Here is a 9370-nt window from a genome sequence, read left to right on the forward strand (position 1 = left end):
GTTTTGGGCATTGCAGTGGTGTTAAACGCACCCAATTGTCTGGGACATGAGTTAAAAGCCAACTTACTTGAGTGCCCTCAATTTACCGAGTCCCTTGTCAAATGTTGGTTGGGGTTCGCCAAATATTTGACAAACATCTCCATAGTATCCAACCCTCGTGGGCCAGAACACTCAAGAGGCCCTTCATTGACTTACGTAGGTACAGTACTGTTCTAATACTTGCTTGCTTGCTTGCCTTCCTCCCCAAGACAAATTCCGCTTGCCTACTTCAAGACGAGACAGATTATATGAAGGTCTGTTGTTAAGAACTCTCCAGTCATAAGCACTCGCCAAAATGAAGGACCCCCAACTCTTCCCATCATACGATCGAAGCCCCCCCCCCCCACCCCCACGTCAACTAAGCCTCTGCGGTTCTCCCCAAATCCTGCGGACGACACTGAATGTTCCAGCTTTGAAATTCGGCGGACTGTTTCTGGTTTGAAAACCATTGTGTTTGTTCGAACCTTAGGAATGGAAGTCTGGATCTAGATGGTAAAATGAAGTGATTCTTCCTTGAGAGGCCAGTTTCATTACTCTCAGCCCCCAGATCGCTCTCATCAATGGCAGACATTGCCCAGAGAGCATTCGGGAATAAGTGTGCCAGGAGTGGAAATGTGATCCAAATTGGCTTGCTCGTCCTTCAGGTCTAGCTTTTGAACATATTTCTTTCCACCTTGGCCATGGCCATTCGGATCCTTGAGGTTACAACATGAGCTTTGTATGTAGTACGAATTTACTCGAAATATGGACCGGGTTAATATTTGGCTTGACCATTTTAATTCACTTGAACCACGAGTGTGCCTGACTTCCGTTCCAATTATGTACGCTCCAGACCTTGGGCTGTTTTTCTTCGTCCCAATGTTTTTGTTGGGCTCACATTACTGTTTTGGAGCGGATCCAAGATTGGAGCCAGGCGGTCCATTTTCTGAGTGGAACATGGAAATCTGTCCCGTAAAGAGAGTATTGGTGGGTGGGTGGGTTTTGGGCTGTGTCAAAAGAAGGAAGACGGTCGTAAAAAAAGGAAAAGGGCCTCTGGCGCATTTAATTTCCTCTCTATTTCGTTCCTTCTTCGTGTGGGTATCTCTTTCAATATGTATAGTCGTACACGTACACAGTACCTTGTATATTCGTGTCCTTTCGTGCCATGGCGCGGTCCAGTTTTGGACCCAAACATGGTGCATACATATGCTTTCAAGCTGGCTTGGGTTGCCCTCGAGAAGTGGAGGCATGCTCACTGGACATATTTATGGAACTATCTATGCTCCATAAACGAGGAAAAGATTGAAAGGCTTGATAAATCATAGAGCCTTGGGCAAGAGGGTCCTCTTATATCCTAGTCAAGATCTACTACACCACAAAAAGACTAGAATACCGCAGATATACTAGAAAACATGAAAACATACGTGCATGTCAAGAAGGAGTATTTGGAACAGATTCGTGACAATAACAGACCAAGATGACGTCAGGTTCGATGATCGTCTGGAGGTCTTTCTTTGATCATAGCAAGAGTTCATTTTCAGGGCCGTTTCCTCGGATTACAACGAGAGCTTTCGCTGAGCACGGGAGGAGCTAATTTCATTCCCTAAATCACGTAAAAGCCCCTTCTAAAGCAAAGAAAATCACTCCAATAGCTCCTGGTGAGACTTGGCCGTCCTGTTCAGTGCTTTGGGTTCGAATTTGCCTGTCTTTCTTTCGCTCCATAGAGACTTTGTGTGTGGAGACTGACTGACTGAGCAAGAAACAGAGAGAGACGAGCGACTCTCCGCGGAGTATATGGATGGACCCACTACTGGGAAGGTGGGTAATTTATCGTGGTTCGAGCCATTTTGTTCTGCAAAATTCTGTCTTCAAGACACTTGGTTACTCCTCATCTTGAGCTCGGCGTGTGGTATTGAATAATTCACAGGAGCCTCCAAGACTCGAAGAATCGACTGTGATTCGAGTAGCCCACTCGAAACTCACTTGATCTCGGAGGTCGGTATCTTTAAGACCGAATCTTTGAGCGCAATATACGTGGCCAATAAAGAAATATCACCGATCAATTCTTCGAAATGACCAAACCATTAAAGAGCGAATCAAAACGCAATGGTCTGGAGGATATTGGCATAAAATATGTGTATACGAGCATAAAGAGAAAATAAACCGGTCAGTATTTGTTAGGCAAAATGCGCAAGATACATAACCGGGCTCCTGGAAACCAAATCGTTGTGACTATCAAGTAGCATTCTGTTCAGTGTTCAGGCATGAGTAGAGAGACCCTTAATAAGGCGGAACACCATTGGACTCCTTTGTATATCCTTACGTTTTGCATAAATTCCAAATTAAATGCTTTGTTGAGCTGAGCTGAGCTTGGCAATTGGTTTTACGATGTACATGCTAATATCCTCGTCTGTGGATGAGCTTTGTACCAATTCCATGTTCTTGGACGAAATGTAGGAACAAGAGGACGAGGAGAAATAAAGTGGGCGGAAAGGCTGGAATTTTGTGTTCCATTTCCACTTTGAGGAGGAGGAGGACATTGGCACGGCAGAATTTCGACATAATAGCAGACAAATGGAAACGGCCGTCTTCGCCCCCCCCCCTCTCCCCTTTTTCTATGCACTAACGCACCCGTAGTGGGGCAGCCTTGGGTTTTTGTTCCAATTGGACCAATTTATTCCAGCCCAGATATTGGATATATATGTAAAAAGGGCGCGGACTTGTTAAACATGAAATGAGGCGTGGGTTGAACTCTGAAGAACCATTTTTCAGCGTTTTTTGAACCGCTGTCAAATGAAGAATCATTTGTTTATGACTCCCTGGGGATCGCTGTCAGAAATGAGTCTAGGAATCCTCCCGTCCCTTTGGCTACATAAGGAGAGATTAAAGCTCAGGGATTTGTCCTCGTTGTAAAAGAGTCTTGCCATGTAAATTAGGCCGGAATGCGACCAAAAAACTGTCAAAAATGTGTCGCAGCATTGCCAACATAAGCTACAAACGAGTCCACATACGATAAACTGAGTCTAGTACAGTATCTTAGATGGAGAGATCTCTTCTGTGTTCCTAATTTTATTGATATGATGGTGGAACACGACAATACTGAATCCGGAGCAAGCTATGGCTATCAAACTATGCTTTTACCTCACTCAGGTTGAACTTGGAGGTTGCATTTTCTCTTACGTTGGACCCATTTGCTATTTTACGGTACAACAACAACTTGACATGATTGTTAGGTTTGTAACTCACCTGAAAAATATGTGATATTTGCCAGCAACTAGAAATATAAAAAAGGGAAGGAAGGCTGGGGAGTTAATTATCAGAAAAAATATCTTGGACTCGCTTTTCTTGGTGCTCTGAAATGATTATTGGCAACCTAGCCAAGACTAGGACCCCCAAAATCCAATCATTGCCATTTGAAGTTCACTCAGAAACAGGTGTTGCATAAACAGGGCCTGAAATGTGCAGTTCAACAGAAAATGATGATCAGATTTTCAAATCAAGCAATAAGCACCCCACTGAGGAGACAGGATCAAGAACAATCAAGACTCAGGGCTTCAGTGGAAATTGGTCAAACTCAATTTCGGACATGATTAAAACCTCGGAGCTACACCCGATGCCAATTGGTTCTAACTTGACTCATTACGCTGAACTGGTGGATAGGTTGATTTGGTACTGGTCTAGCTGGTCTTGGATTTGATCAGTCATCATGGTTGATTGGCCAAGACATGACGGTGGCCAAAACCAGATTAAACATATTGTATATACTACTATATAGTTGCCGTCGATGGGATCACTTGACGCCCAGAGATCCACTCTCATTTACCAATATGTCTAGAGCCCAGTTCATGATTGATTGGATTAGGGTTCGGCTTACATATGCAAGTGATGGGACCGGACAGTAGATGATGACTCATTAGTCGAGCATTTCCTGGAAGACTTTAAGCGCTTAACAAATGGGCTTTCCCCCCTTTCACTGGCCAACATGTCCTTGAGCTGCCACTTAAAATTCAACATCCCTCACCGCCTCCTTTTATAACAACATCTCTATAAACAGATTATTCCCATATATAATGCCCTCAACTCGTGCCTTATTCAGGGTTGCTGAAAAACATTGAATATCCAATGTGGTTCTTAAATTGAGGTTACGTACAAACACAAATAAAAGGGACTAGAGGGTCTACTCAAAAAAACATGTCATTGAGGTAAGTGACGGCAACCCTGCAGCTCTTTATGGCGGTTATTAATGACCAATCATTGATGTGGTAATAATCGATCTCAACAGGACAAAAATGAATTCACATCCTTATTGGTCGATTCCTCGCACATCCTACAGTCTGTCCCATAGGAAACGAGTACAACTTCAAACACACCCAGAGAAAATCTGGGTTCAGAGAAAACGACTTTTCTTGGACAGACTGTATTAGAGCCAATTGGTCTGGCCAACCTCCGCAATGGTTTCCTTTCCCGGAGTTTGATGATGGGCACACGATTTTCTCTCTAGGAACTTAATTTATGGATTATTGGAGGTTGTTTTTTTGGCCGTGAAATGCATCATCATCACCATCATCATCACCATTATCAGTAGTAACGGCTGGAAAACGCTTGGATAAAACTAGTTCCTAAGACAATGTCCGTTGTTATTTAAAGGAATGTCTAAGCTTTTATCTACGTAGGGAATTATTTTTTCCCCGTTTTGATTCGACGTTTCCATGAGATATCCAATAAACAAAGTTACTTTGTCTCGATAGCATCCTAATTGGCATATCCAAACGTCTGTTCCCAGATCAAAATGACTCCAATGGTCGAGAATGTGGATTTGAGCGGAAAATCGAATTGACAAACAAGGTCGATGATTAAGGGCAAATCATGTCACGGACCTCACGGAAATCCCATTTTCGGACCCAAACCCACCCATACCCGGTACATAACCAGATTCTGACCAATATTGGTTGCATTGGGTTCGATTGAAGTAGGTCGATGTCGATCGGAATGCTGGACTGAGAGCGATTGGGGCCCCGAGAAACCTTCCTCCAAAATGAACTCAAAACGCCTGAATGAGTAAGAACTCTTGGGGAAGAATAATTCTCCTTCACTTCAAAACGAGAAGCAACTCGAAGAAAAGTAGTCAGGCATTTCGATCCGAATCGGAGGTCATCATTATCAACATTTTGCTAAACTGGGACGGAAATTATGACTAAAATCAGATGCACATAGGGGACAAAACTAGCTTGTTGTATTTTTACTCTATACAGACACAGTTCGAGATTCTGGCAAACGGAAGAGCTTCCTCGTACAAAAACTTCCAAATCCGTCTGGTTTCACAAATATTCCATAGCACATTCTTTGGAACTGCACGTTGAGTGTGCTTGAGGCTGGATTAGTATTCTGAATCTCGTTAATGAATTAACGGTTAACCCACCTAATATGGATTTACTACACAAGGCTCGAGGCCACTTTTCATAAAGCATTCATTACGAACAGTCTCGACTCTGCCCCAAATTCGACCCCAGAGAAGGTGGGCAAATCTGCTGAAGTCATCCATATGATGTCTTCATTCAAATTCGATGGCCAATCTCATTGGGTGAGATGACTCTCAACCATTCAAACCCACCATCCCCCCAAATACCACAACGAACATCTGGAGCCATCCACTGATCTAATTTTTTCCGATCGCGTCCGCAATGCCCTGTTAGTTTGAGGGTACGGAATTTAAATTGAGAACACGCCCAAACAAGGATCCACTGGGTCGACTTTATGTCATCTGTGGGCTTCTCACCCCCGAAGATGCATACATACCTGTATAAATGGATACAGTAAGTTGGAATCTCAAACACAAATGAAGATAATTGGCAACTCTCGACGATGATTGATGAGTATCGAGGGGATGATCGCGGAATTGGTCGTGTTTTAATGTATGCTGTCATATGTTCATTGAAATGAGTAGGCTTTAAATTGCTGCTCAAACATCATACAAGTACATGCACGTCGTCAACCAACTTCGAGATTCCGAGGAACAATTTCAAACAACCACTTGAAATTCCGGGTTCAGCCCATTATCATTATGATCATTATGATCATCCTCGTTGTCGTCCTCGACCACGTGTTTGAGACGGGATTTTAACCCTGGGAACACGCAAGCAAGAGCGTGAATGTAGCAGATGATGATGAAGATCAAAAGGATGGTGAAGCCCAAAACAAACCCTGACAGGAGTTCAATTCCTTTTTTTGCATCCAATCCATCGCTTGTCACTCAGAAGTCTAAAGAGATCCTGGCTCTGACAAGTCTGAGAAGAAGCTATCAATGCAAGACAGATATCGAAACTGACCAACTTGCAGGAATGATCTCCATTCCACATATAATGTACTCGTCTTCCTGAAGAGAACTATCTCCAGAGCACCGATCTCACTTGTGTCACGTTCCATCTCGTTTCTTGGCTCTTCTCAGTGTCTAGCCCTTTAGCTCGCCAAGAATGGTTACCTGTATCCAAACAGTGAGACAAAAACGGTTTCACAAAGCCTTTGTTGTTGTGACAATTATCGAGATCGAGATGGTTCTTATATGAATGCCTCACCGACGCCTAACGAGCGGTGTCTTTCTATTGATCTAAATTTGGAAAACAGGCACAAACACATGTGCGATAACCATCGTTGTTGAGAAGGTGGAAAGAAATGCATAAATTACAGCTTAACCAAGGCAAAAGAGACGATGAGCTCGCCAAAAGTGTAGTACAAACAGTTGATCCCTATTTATGGACCTCCATTATCGTGGCTCAGGAATTTCGTCCCTCACCCCTTTCAGGAGGGTATCTGCCCCCTCCAAAAAACGAGCAAATCCGAGTCTCACGCATGGTTTGGCGACCACAAGAGTGTGTTCATATCGTTGTCCTGGACGTTTAAATAAGCCTAAAATTGAGGGGGGGGCTCCCTTTAAACTCCCTTTAAACTTGTGGTTGAATTTCAATTTATATATCTTAGCCTTCTCAGGAGCTGTTTTAACGCCTGCAATAAATATAATCATGTGGTTGAATATTCGGATTTGATAACCTCTGAACTTCTATGGTGTCCAAACTTACAGTACAGAAGAAATAGCGGACATTTGACTGAGATTGACCCAAACCAGTCTTGATGGCACTTAGAATCTGTCTTTTTGATTGATTAATATTGCAAATAATGTACGATAAATCTCTTCTAGTATTATAAGCTTTGACTTACCAAAAAAACATCCAATTATCTACAGCAATGTTTTCAAGAACCGCCAAGCATAATAAAGTGTGACGGCAACTGCAAGGAATAACGCTAGACGTTGTTTTTACATATTTGTGACGAAAAAGTAAAAAAGCTTCGATTCTTCTCCAAGCTCTGCTATCAAGACTTTTGATATTGTCGAGTTAAAGTAAAAGATACAATGGCAACATATGTAGAAGGTCCCCCAAAGTTTGCAATATCTGTCAACAAAGATGTGAAAGATGAAAGCGATCCCGACAACAGTCAAGTCATATCACCAAGATTTCCATGGTTGGCTTTGTAGGAAACGTCTTTGTTTCTTTGGATAAGTCTAGAGAGAATTTTTATTCAATAGGCAGAGACTGCACCATTATCCGACCATATAATCATAAACACTAAATCGAGCAAAAGTGACTATCAAGAGAGGAGCACCAACAATTGATCCCCATTGATGGACCTCCATTATCAAGGCTCAGGAATTTCGTCCCCCCCTTGTTCAAAGCTCTCAAAAATGAGGTAAAGCCGAGAGTCTCACACATGGTTTGGTGACCACATGAGTGTTTTTGAATCCTTGTCCTGACAGATCCTGGAGTTTGACCAACCAGCACCACCCATGGTTTTACCAAATTAAATTGGCCGTCGGTAGAGTGAGTGTTGGTGGTTGGAAATGCCTGGTGTGCTGCCTGTGGTCCTGGTCAACTGTTCTGTGGACCTGTCAGAATCAGACGAAAAGCTAAGAGGCACGACAGAAATGATGATCATAATGATGAGAATGGTGGCGATGAGGACGATGAGGTCAATGTCAACGCCATTTCTGGCCAGCCTGGTCCCGAGGCTTTTGAGCAAAGTGATTTTAGAGCCTGGAAATTGACTTAACTTCCCGATTTGGAGGCAGAAGCGTGACGGCACCTCAAATTTACGCCGAATTTAAATGCATTGAAATTCGCTTGTTCTCTGTGCTGACAATCATGATTGTTAGATGAGGGTGACGACATTGGGTATCTATTAGGAATACCTTAAAAGGACATGGTAGACGTTCCATTAGTAGTTTTAAAATCCGTGGCCAAGGACAACGATAAGCTTGTAGTAAGGTGAAGTCACTATTGGAATGCATAACGTGGAACTATACTATATTTTATTGTCTGTCATTGTCTTAAATGGTCATAGCTGCGTGCACAGATCCCTGGGGCATTTAGTTTTGCATTTATGATTTCATTTGAGTCATAACAAGGGTTAGGTTATAGAAAGTCTAGTCATGAACATTCCTGCCCTTTTTCTGTTCTTCAAGGGCTATGCATTTTCCTATTGTAAATTCCAAACCAGATAACTCAACCCAAACCGGCCTCTTGAGATCATCAATTTTTCATGTTGAGTAAATAATGTCGGTATGGATGCGAATTTCGGGGCTAATTTAATAAGACTTCATGATAGGGTGCCAATTGGCATGCTTTTTATGGGCCTCAATCATCCCACTCCAAACGTGGCCACGGACAAATTCAGGTTCCATTTCGATCTGGGCAATTTTTTGCTAACGTTTATTGGTCGCTAATTAATGCCATACTCGGGCGCTCTTTTGCTCTTTTGCGTGTGACTGACCCTGGACTCGCCTGGACTTGTGAAATTTTGAAGTCACTTCACCATTAACCATCCTTTTAGATGTATGATGCCGATGCTCTGGCTCGTTGTTTTTTTTTTATGAACTGGCTCTCTGATCTGAGAGTCAGATACGGGCGATGACCCGGCAAATCAAATCGGAGCTCTCTGATTGACACTATAATGCTGGAGTCTCTAACGGAGGACTACGGTTATCCTGGAGCACAATGGCGAACATCTTGATTCTCTGACACAAAGACACGAGTTTTCTTCTGATTAAGTCACGAGTCCATCGACCATCGCCCCATGAGTGAACCACCACCGCCGCCAAGCCAGAATCACCAACCATTCCAGCACACTGATAATACATAACCCACTTTATAGGCAAGTCATGATGACAGGATTAAATTGGTTCAATCCAATGGATTTTGGTGATCTTCATTTGCATACAGGTGGGCCAGCTATTCATGCTTGTGAGATTGTGTGCGGGTGTGTGCTCAGAGGGTATCATCTCATTCTAGGACCACGATCCAGT

The sequence above is a fragment of the Tigriopus californicus genome, chromosome 9, assembly GCF_007210705.1.
Source record: "Tigriopus californicus strain San Diego chromosome 9, Tcal_SD_v2.1, whole genome shotgun sequence".
NCBI lineage: Eukaryota > Metazoa > Arthropoda > Copepoda > Harpacticoida > Harpacticidae > Tigriopus > Tigriopus californicus.